Source organism: Tupaia chinensis, unplaced genomic scaffold, assembly GCF_000334495.1.
Source record: "Tupaia chinensis unplaced genomic scaffold, TupChi_1.0 Scaffold000226_1, whole genome shotgun sequence".
NCBI lineage: Eukaryota > Metazoa > Chordata > Mammalia > Scandentia > Tupaiidae > Tupaia > Tupaia belangeri.
In genome coordinates, this window is record NW_006159701.1 from 8,064,256 (window position 1) to 8,075,845 (window position 11,590).

General features: G+C 45.1%; 1 pseudogene; it reads left to right on the top strand.

The window, feature by feature from the left end:
- Positions 1 to 951: 951 nt before the first annotated feature.
- The window catches only part of LOC102495149 (L-lactate dehydrogenase B chain-like), a 12,657-nt pseudogene continuing 2,018 nt past the window's right edge, over positions 952 to 11,590 (top strand).

Genomic DNA, 11,590 nt, shown 5'->3' on the forward strand with positions numbered 1-11,590 from the left:
TTTTAAATAATTATTTTATTTTAACTTTATTATTATTACTTTCGTGTTTGACAAGAGAAAGTCAGAGAGAGAAAGTGAGAGAGCAAGCCACCAGGTCTGGGACTTGAGCCACAGTTGGCTGTGTGGGAGTCCAGCACCTTTAACCACCACCAGCACATCACCTCCCAAACCCACTTTTTTCTTTTTTAAAGAAGTATTTATTGGCTGGGGCTGCAGATTATGTGGTGGTTAGGGGTGCTGGACTCCCACATGACCAACTGTGGTTCAAGTCCCAGACCTGACAGCTTGTTTTCTCACTTTCCCTCTCCCCCATTCTGTCTCTGGTCAAATTAAAATAAATAAAGTTAAATAGAGGATTCTTAAAAAAAGAAAAGAATTATTTATTGGCACCAGAACATGGTATAATAGTTATGTTGCTGAACTCCTACATAGTTGACCGCGGTTTGAATCACAAATCTTAAAACTTAAGCTGGAAGACCAGCAGATGGTATAATGGTTATATAACTAAACTCCCATGTAGTTGACTACGGTTCCAGTCCCAAACCTGGTGGCTTAAACTCATGCTGGGCATGTGTGTGTGTATGCCCAAGGTCCTGAGAGGAGAATGAAGGAAGGGATTGCAGCGTTGCCATCCCCCCAGGGGTCTGGGACTTGAACCACAGTTGGTCGACTACCTGGGAGTCCAGCGACATAGCCATTATGCCATCTGCTGGTCCCGGAGATAATTTTTTTTTTTAATTTTCAGATTAATTTCACATTTTACATAAAGTTCCCAGCATGATGTATACTTTATATACATAATTTATTTTTTAAACAAATGGTGTGAGTTTAAGCCGCCAGGTCCAGGACTCGAACCGTGGTCGACTACATGGGAGCCCATCAACATAGCTGTTATGCTAACTGCTGGTCCCCCCTGCAGTTGGTTTTTAATCTAGATTGTGCATTCTTGCTACATTGAATGAAGAGATGAACAATCTGTTGTTTTATGCAACATATTGTGGTCTTTGGGGCCCAGTGTTGAATTGGGACTAGTGAAAATCTTCTCACTGGAATCATCTGGAAAATGTGGTTTAGGTCCTTGGCACAGAGCTGTGCTGATGCAGGTAACATTTGTTACTCTGAGGCTAATTACCAAGCTCACTAACTGAACTAAAATAGCTTTGTTTCTTTTCAGACCTTGATCTAAATCCCCAGACCCAAGATTCCTTTCAGATCCAGTTGTGTTGAAATGATTGCAGGGAGATTTGTCCAGGAGAGGAAGTCAGAGAGAAATGACTTGGAAGGTCCTGGAACATGGAGATTGGGAATACCTCGGATATATCTACCCTTATATGACATGACTGGTACTGCTATTCTTTTTTTTATTATTTAATTTTATTTATTCCTTCATTTATTTTCATTTGACTAGAGAGAGAGACACAGAGAGAGAGAGGGAAAGTGAGAAAGGAAGCCACCAGCTCCGGGACTCAGACCATGGTCAGCCATATGGGAGTGTCCAGCCTTAACCACCACACCACCTACTGGTCCCCAGTGCTGCTATTCTTATCAAAGGATAAAGGTATAATATGTAGGGGCTGGACGGTGGCACAGCAGTAAAACTTGACACTGTGAGGCTGACCCCCATGGGAAGGTTCTGGGTTCCTGTCTGGAGAACTCCCTGAACATGGACAAGTGCCCATGATCCAGGGCTGGCTGGGGATAAGCTGTGTGTGGTATGAGGACCCTGTTGGAGGTGCTCTCTGTCTTTCTCACTCAAGGAAGAAAGAAACAAAAATAAATATACAGCACTGAACATAAGTTGAAACAAGAAAGACTATTTTTTCTTGGTCTTCGTGGAGATGTCTTCTGCCACCCTTGACCCAGAAGAAATAGGTCTTAGGACCAGCAGATGGCGTAACGGTTATGTCACTGGACTCCCACGTAGTCGACCACAGTTTGAGTCCCAAATGGGCACATGTGCTTGTGCCCAAAATCCCAAGAGAATGGAGAAAGGATTGCTGCGGGGCCATTCGCCCTGGGGCAGGATGGTGGTGGTGATGTCTCACTTTCTATCTCTCTGTCTCTCTGCCTTCTATCTCTCTGTCTCTGCAATGAGCGTGCATGACCTATAGCGAAAATCTCTCTAAAAAGAAAAAAAGAAAGAGTATATCTCAGGCTACATCTTATAGATTTGTTTATTTGTTTTCATTTCAAAAGAGCCATCTGAGTCCCTTTCCACTTCAATTCCTGATTCTACCAAAAGGTGGATGCCACCACGCACACATTAATTCCTGATTCTAAATTCTCCATCCTCTTGATTTTGGCCCAACAAGCAAAAAGTTCAGCTTTTCCCTAGAGGCCTGGGAGAAGTCAAGTCCATGTGAAAGAATGAGGTGTTTCTACAACTTGAGAAACTGGCCTGTATCACTTTACATCATTAACATAACGCTCAGAATCAAAGTGCTAACCCCAAATGAAAGAGCACGCACCAATTTCAGGGGCAGAAGAACAGATCACAGAGAAAGACCCAGAAGTAAAGAAGAATAAATGGAAAATTTTAGGATGAGTAAGGAGAGCTGCTCTCTGGGAAGCACTCCAACAGAGAGCAACCAAACTGTGCCTTATCGCACTCAGCCAGAGGGGCGTCCGGCAGCATTTTCAGGAACCATCTTCTGTGAAAACACAGCCTTAGCTGTAGCTGTTCTCACTTATATTTCTGATTAGCTTATGCTCTTGCAGAGGCTATGAGCCCAAAACGATTTGCAAAAGAAAAAAGAAAAAGAAGAGCCACGTCACACTGCCCCACCTTCCCCCCCACACCTGTCCTTGGGGAGAAAAATTAAAATCCTCTCTTGGAAATGCATGCCTCAGGAAAACAACTTCATGGCAGTGGTTTCCATGCTGCGGAAGTCAACACTGACTGGCTTTGATCCCAAACGGGGCCAACTGCAGGACGCTGAGGATCCTGCCGCTGGGAAGAACGCAGAGGCCCCCTCTGTCCTCTCTCTCCCCAGCACATTCGACTTCAATTATGTGGGAACATGCCTGTGCTGGGGGCTGCTGCCAGAATTCTCCGTGCTGTGGCTCAGAATCTTTCCTAAAAGTCCATGCAGGATTTCTCAGTCGCTGCCAATCCTGCACTTTCTCCTTGGCCAGATTCCTGGCTCTGGTCAAAGTAAGGCTAAAGCTCACTCCTGTCTCTTTCTTCCACTGCGTGCTGGCTTCTCCTTGCAGTCCCTCTGCCCTCACTGTTGTAAATAAGTATGTTCCACTGCTCTGAAACAGAATAATCTAGATAAAGAACCTACTCCAAACCTCTCTCTTCTCCATTAGCTCTTCTATGGCCCACAGAAGACAGCTGCCTTTTCCGTGAACTCTTCAAAATCTTTTTTTTTTTTTTTTTTTGCCTCCTGTGCTAACATTCTTGTGGGGTGGGATAGGAGATAATTGACGATAAGACCCCTGAGTGGATTACTGTTAACTTGTTACTGTTAGCCCAGTGGACTAGGGAAGTCCTAGAACATCCCTCTGAGAGACTCTTTTCTGGCACTGGTTACCCCACTAGCCAATTCAAATCTTTTTTTTTTTGGTTGGTTGGTTGCTTTTGGTAGAACCCAGAGCTAATAGTCACCTTACACATGTTGAGAATTAGAAGTGGCAGAAGCAAGTCCGGTCTTGCTGTTTCGACCTGTTTGACTCCGATGACAGCTAGCATTCCCCAAGCACGGTCGCTGTGTAGAGTACTTTGTGCATCCTCACAACCCCATCAGGTAGGTTTGATGATCCCATTTCACAGTCAGGAAACTGAGGCTCATTGGATACAGGATAGGGCATAGACAGGATTGGCTGAAGTCACACTGCTAAAGGCAGTGTTTGATCCCACATCTGTCCCAAATCTGGGCTTGTCACCACTCTGCTGCCTCCTTTCACTTTGGAATTTGGGGGTATAAAGGAGACAGCTCTCACTTTCTCTTCTGTTGTTGCTTTGGAAAGAAGGATTGAATTGAGTCCAACCATTTTTGTATAAGTCAAGGGGTCCTATTCACCCCCCTTTTTTTTAATTGGGCCAGCAGGTGGCGTAGTGGTTAAGGTGCTAGACTCCCACGTGTCTGACTACAGTTTGAGTCCTGAACCCAGTAGCTTGACTATCACACAGGGCACATGTGCTTGCATGCCCAAAGTCCTGAGAGAATGATTGTCCCCCTGGAGGGTGATTTCTCACTTTCCCTCTCTATCTCTCTCTGTCTCTCTGCAGTGAGCACATGCACCCTAAGGCAAAGAACCCAAATAAAAATAATAAAAAAAAAAACAATTTCTAAAAAAAAAAAGTGTTTTTTTTTTTTTTTTTTTTTTTCCATGAGGGAGACAGGCAGAAAGGGAAACAAACAGATTCAATGCCCTCAACTATCCTGACATGGCATTCCCCTCAGCCTCAGCTCCCCCTCACTCCAGACCATGGGTACAGATGGGCCTGGCATAGTCAGGTCTCCAGATACTAACCCTGAACCTTCCCACATGGGTCAACCTAACTTTCCACTTCAGCAGAGCCTGAACCAGAGCTGGTAAAGAGGAATGAAGAAGCAAACAACCCCAGTGCTTCCCTCACGATACCAAGGGCTGGCTTTGGGAAGCCACTTCATTTCAATGGCTTGTCCTGGCCCCTGTGCTCTGGGATGCTAGGGCCCCATCCACAACAACCATTTAAGCTGACGTCTCAGTTCTTTTTCACAGAGCCATGGAAGCTGAGGTGCTTCCTCAGCTGGAAAAGTTGCTTCTGGGACAAAACTATCTAGACTCCAAGGAGTTCTCTCTTTGAGCATGTAGACTCAGTTACTGCCCCCAGCAGCACCATCCAAAGGGCATAAACAGGCTAACTAGAAACTGTAGATTCTGGAGGGATCAGTTTAGTTTGTGGCTTCAATTTATTACAGGACAAAGGAGAGAGAGAGAAAGCCTAGAACAAAGATTAATGTTTTTATGAACTACTGGGGAATATTATAAAGCAATATTAGTTTGGCATGTGTAAACCGGTGCTATGTATGTCTACGTGCAGATGTGTCCCAAGAGCTTTTCCTTTTTCTTTACTAATTTCTTTTTACTTTCTTTCTTTTCTTTTTTATTTTCTTAAGAGAGGTTGGTTTTTTTTTTTTTTCTATAGGACACTCGCCGGAGAGACAGTAAGAAATCATCCCCCATGGGGGATGGCCACATCACAGTCTCTTCTCCTTCACTCTACTCTTGGTATTTTTGGCACACACACATTCATGCACACGTGCCCAGTGTAAGTTTTAAGCCACTGGTTCCGGGACTCAAACCGTGGTCGATACTGTGGGAGTCCAGCAACATAACCATTACGCCATTGGCTGGTCCAACCTTTCTCTTCATTTCCAAAAAACTTTCCAGAGGGCCCACATACTTGCCAAAGAGACAGAGAGAGAAAGTGAAAAGCATCCCCCATGGGGAACGGTCCTGCTGCAATCTCTCCTCCTCTAGCTCTCCCTCCTCTTGGGATTCTGGGCATGCCCAGCAGGTTTTTCCAACCTCCACGTCTGGGACTTGAGCCATGCAGTTGGCCACATGAGATCCAGCTACTCTATAGGAGCCACCACATCACTGGCTGGCCCTCTCTCTCTCTTTTTTTTTAGAGACATTTTTTATTAAAAGGTGTGTGCACTTGCTGGAGAGAGACAGAGAGAGAGCAAAAAATCACCCCCTGGGAGGCATGGCCATGCCACAATCCCTTTTCTCCATTCTTCTCTTGGGATTTTGGGCATGCACATACACGTACCTGGTGTGAGTTTCAAGCCACCGGGTCTGGAACGTGAACCACAGTTGACCATGTAGGAGTCCAGCACCTTAACCACTATGCCACCCACTAGCTCTTGGCCCTCTTTTTTTTAAAAACAAAAATTTTATTTGTGATTATATTTATTTAGTTTTTAAAATTTGACCAGAGAGACACAGAGAGAAAAAGAGAAAGGGCAAGTGAGAAAGCAAGCCACCAGGTCTGGGACTCAAACTATGGTTGGCCATGTGGGAGATCCAGCACCACAACCACCATGCCACCTGCCCACCTGGCCCTCTCTTTTAATATGTCAAGTTGGGGCTGGCAGGGCAGGTGGCATGGTGGTTAAGGGCGCTGGACTCCCACATGGCCAACCGTGGTTCAAGTCCTAGACCTGGTGGCTTCCATTCTCACTTTCCCTCTCTGCTCTCTCTGGTCAAATTGGAAAATGATAATAGTAATACGTAAAAAGTTAAAATAGAATAATAAAATAAAAATTACAAATCAACTTTAACTTATATGAGTCAGTACTTATTTTTGCATTATATAACTCACATCTCCACTTATTTCCATTTACACAAAAGCAATGTAGACAATACATAAATAAATGGGCATAGCTTGTGCTCCAATAAAACTTTATTTACACAGGCAGCCTTCTAGTAACCAGGCTGTAGTACCAAACTCTGCATTCTGTTTGGAGCATGGGAAGAAAATACGGACAGTTTCTGCGGACTGTAACTATCACACCTAAAACTGTGGACTTCATCCCACATGAGATGGAGAGATGGGAAGGTTATAAGGGAAGCATGCCTAGTTGGGAGTGGTCATGGGAAGAACAGTGTGGCAGGGTGACTGGGGACCAGAGGCTGGATGACAGGAGAAAGATGGTGGCTCAGTGTTAGGCCAGTGGGGATGGAAAGGTGGAAACAGATGGGGAAGTTGTCTCCACGTTCCTAGGACCAAGATTAGCGAGCAGTGTGAAGCAAGGAAGTGGGGTACTGGGATGGCAAGGGAGGTGAAGGAATCTCAGCAGCCTGGAGGTTGTCAGTGTGCTCGGCCACTTGAATGGTGCTCCTATGGGCTGAAGCAGAGAATGCCAGAGGGGGAGGAACAGAGTTCTTCCTTCTGAACTTTATTTAAGCAATGACGTTTATGCCAGTGATGCCATGCACAGTCCAGAGTTCTCCACCTCGACCCCACCTCCCTGCCTGATACTGAACTGCCTGCTATGTGCCGAGCCTCGTGCTGAGCATTTGACAGGCATTAAGAAATAACATCCCAGTCAACCCTATAAGGTAGGTACTGCTATCATTTCCAACTAACACATGGGGAAACTGTGGCACAGAAAGATGAAGTAACTTGCCCATGGCCACCTAAAGACAGAGCCTGTGAAATAATGGCAGTTGGGGCAGGAATGAAAGAGACACCCAAGAGGTGTGTGGTAAGAAGATGACCAGAAACAGTCTTATCAAGGCACTTTAGGGCACAGGAGACGGTGGTCAGTGGTTTAGTGAAAGGCAGAGAGGCCAAATGGTAGAGATGGGAGAAAGGCCACTGAGCTAGGCATTAAGCCACTGGTAAATGCAGCCAGGGCACTTGGCGTGAAGTGACAGTGCGAGGTGCCTGGTACCTAGCACTGAGGAGGGCAAAAAGTCAGGAAATGGAGTAGGCAGTGTAGACTACAAGTTGTTAGCAAGAGAAAAGAGAGTGATGGGCAGGAGTTGAAGACATGTACAAAATCTGGCTTTGTTGGTTGGGGAAGACTTGACATAGTCACAGGAAGCCTAAAGGAAACACGGGAAGTTCAGTGGAGATCTGCTGCTTTTACTTCCCCTCTTTCCCCCTAAGTACAGTTTTCTCGGTGAACCATCCTCCCCTCACTGCTTGGTCCATAGCCTGCCCTTGCTCTAGAAGTAGTCATGTCACTCATGCCTGGCCAACCTGCATGTTCTAACCTGTGGCCACAGTGACAGGTTCATGAGAGAACACGTGACATGGTTCTGCCTAGTGAGCATTAGCTGAGAACTTAAGCTCAAACTTGTCTCCCAGGTCCACCACGCTGGTCAAATAGAGCCTGGAGTTGTAGGGATCATCTTTGCCACCGCAAAAGGTGGACCAGTCTGGGGGTTAAGTCAACAGAGCTGATAATAGAACTAAGAGATGGAGAGGGGCCGAGTCCCAATGGTACTGTTTGAGCTTCTCAGCATTCCTCAGATAGTCTGTGCTTGACTTTGCTTGAAACCAAGAGTCTTAGCTAATGTGAGGAAGGAGGAGAATGATTTGTTTTGGACTGGAGTGATAGATAGGTCTTCCTCTCAGGCTCAGTCACACGTGGTGGCGGGCTCTAGTTCCTCACTAGATGCCACATGGGCATCTCTGTGGTTGCATGAATGTCCTCATGACATGGCATCAGGATTCCCTTACAGTTGTTTGAGGAAGAAAGAGCAAGAGCCCAGTTAATAACCTCATCTCAAAAGTCATATACCATTGGGAACCAGCAGTTAGCGTAATGGCTATGTCGCTGGACTCCCACGTAGTCGACCGCGGTTCATGTCCCGGACCCGGTGGCTTAAAAACTCACGCTGGGCGCGTGTGCGTGCGTGCCCAAGATCCCGAGAGGAGAATGGAGGAGAAGGGATTGCGGCGTGACCATCCCCCCTGGGGGGTGATTTCTCGCTTTCTGTCTCTATGTCTCTCTCTGTCTGGCGAGCGCACGCGCCCTACAGTGAAAATCTCTCCAAAAAAAAAAAAAGTCATATACCATCACTTTTGCCATATTGAAATATTGAATTTGTTGAAGCAAGTCACTAAGTCTGGCCCCCTCACAAGGACTGGAATTACATTCCCCTTCCTTTTTTTTTTTTTCCTTTGGTTATTTGTCAGAGGGTGCATCTGCTCACCAGAGAAACCTTCTATGGGAGATGGCCATGCCACAGTCTCTTCTCCATTTCTCCCCCTCTTCGGGCTTTGGGCATGCATGCATGCTCACACATCTGGCATGTTTTTCAAGTCACTGGTCCTCAGATTTGAACTGTGCAGTTGGCCATGTGGGATCCAGCTGCCTCAATCACTATGCTGCTGGTTGGCCCAAGGTCCACTTCTTAAAGGAGGAAATAAAAAATTGGGGGAAATATTTTCAAATCTTCCCTCTCACATCTCAATTGGTCAGATTTGGGACACATGGCTTACCTCAACCAAACACCTGTGAAGGAACTAGATTATCCTCAGAGTAGCCACCTCTGGGTTTGGGACTGAGTTTAGCCTCCCCTGGGGTTCAAGGCTGCATGGGGGAAAGGGTATTAACAAAAATAGACATTTTGGTAGGAAGGATACAAAAGGGATGGTGGTGAGGAATCCACAGTGGGTGCTCAGGTAGCATCTGGGGATGAGTTTCCGTGATGGGCACAGAAGAGCTCAATTTAACGCTGAGTTTGGTTCCAGGTTCCTTAGGAGTATATATTTACCAGAAGGAGGAGAACGAAACGAATGGAGTTTCCTTTTGGACTCAGAACACTGTTTCGTCCCCTCTGCCCTAGAAATTTTGGAATTTGCATTCTCTATAAAGACACAGTAATCCTTATCACCAAGTCTTTGCAAAAATGCTACTTCATAATGAAAGTCAAGGTAATGCTCATTAAAGAGGGATCTAACCTGAGGTCGAATTAGTTTTTTTTTAAAGATTGAAGTCAAATGCACGCAACATAAAATTAACCATTTTAAAGTGAACAATTCAGTGGCATTTAGTAATTTTATAATATTGTTAAACTTCCACCTCTGCCTAGTTCCAAAATGTTTTCAACACCTCCCAGAAGGAAACCCTGCACTCCCCACTCTCCTGCCCTTTTAGTCCCTGGAAACCACCAGTCTGCTTTCTGTCTCCAAGGATTTGCCTACTCTGGATATTTTATATAAATGCAATCGTATGGTATGTGGTCTTTGTGTGGCTACTTGCACGTAGTGTTTTCGAGGATCATGTGTGTTATAGCATGGGTCAGAACTTCCTACCATTTTATAGCAGAATAACATCCTATTGTCTGGCTAGACCACATTCACTTATCATCTGTTCATCCATTAATGCACATTTTGGCTATTTCAAAGTTTTGGCTAATATGAATACTGCTGCTTTGGGCATGTATGCACACGCATTATTTTGAATCCCTGTTTTCAATTTTTAGGGTATGTACCTAGGAGTTAAATTGCTCGGTCATAGGGTAATTCTATGTTTAACTTTCCTTTTTTTTTTTTTTTTGGAGAGGGTTTTGTTATGGGTGCGCGCTCGCCAGAAAGACACAGAGAGACAGAGAGACAGAAAGCAAGAAATCACCCCTGGGGGGGGGGATGGTCACGCCGCAATTCCTTCTCTTCTCAGGATCTTGGGCACGCATGCACACGTGCCCAGCATAAGTTTAAGCCATGGGATCCGGGACTTGAACCATGGTCGACTACATGGGAGTCCAGCAACATAGCCATTATGCTAACTGCTGGTCCCTTTGTCTAACTTTCTGAGGAACTGCCAAACTATTTTCCAGAAGGGCTATACCACAGTACGTTCACATCAGCAATTTCTGGCCGCCTGTTGCTTTCCATTGTTTTGAATATGGCCACCGTAGTGGGTGTGGAGAAGTAAGATAGATGATAAAGGTGCCCATTAATTACCAAATCGTCTATTTTGGACCAACAGAACCCAAATCTTGCATTTCTTTAAAAAAAAAAAAAAGCAGGAGAGAAAAAAAGCAGGAGGCTTCCAACAGCTTCATCCATTCCTATCTTGACTTCTGAACGGCTTTTAAACTGAGGTTGGAAATTTCCTCATAAATGCCCTCAGTAAGTTCAGTTCACTGAGATGGGCTTAAAACCAAAAACTAACAAAAGAGCAACAGAGGAGACCTATATTGACAATACTGAACCAGGTTTCTAAATAACTCTCAGAAAGTTGAAAATATTGTGATCCCTGTTTCAACCAAATAAAACAGAAAACAACCAACCAAAGAGGAAAAGTAAAGAAAAAGAAAAACAGGGCTGGTTGCAAAGTGCATTAAGTGCTATGCATGGAAAGCTGGATCCACATGGCCAAGCACAATTCAAATCCCAGCCCTAGTGGTTTGAAAAACATGCCAGGAGTGTATGCATGCATGCCCCAAATCTAGATGGGATGGAGAAATGAAAGGAAAATGATGGTGGCATGACCATGCCCCATTGGAAGTTTCTCTCTCACCTCTCTCATGTGCATGCATGTGCCCTCTAACCACGAAAAAAGAAAAGAAAAAGAAAACAAAAAGTGTGGTGTAATGGTTAAGGAGGCTGGATTTCACATGGCCTACTGCTCTGTTAAGAGTCCTGAATCCAGTGGCTTGAAAAACACACTGGGCACATGTAAGTGCATGCCCAAAATCCCAAAAGGAGAAATGGAGGAGAAGGGACTGTGATGTGGCCATCCTTCATAGGAAGTGCTTTCTCACTCCACCACCTGCCCCTATCAGCACAGATGCCTTCTGGCAAAATTATAAAAAAGAGAAAGAGAGAGAAAGAAAGGAGGGAGGGGGGATGGAGAGAAGGAGGAAATGAAGGAAGGAAGAAAGGAAGGAAGGACCCCATCTGTTACATATATGTATGAATTTGAACATCATCAGAAAAGTTGAATGAAAATGGACTCAGGTATATCTGTATCTGTATTAATCTGCCCCCTCTATAAAACATATAGATAGACATAGGTCTTTAAAAATAAAGATAGATATAGGGGCCAGCAGGTGGCGTGGTGGTTCAGGTGCTGGAATTACCACATGGCCAACCATGGTTTGAGTACCGGGCCTGGTGGCTGGGTCTCTG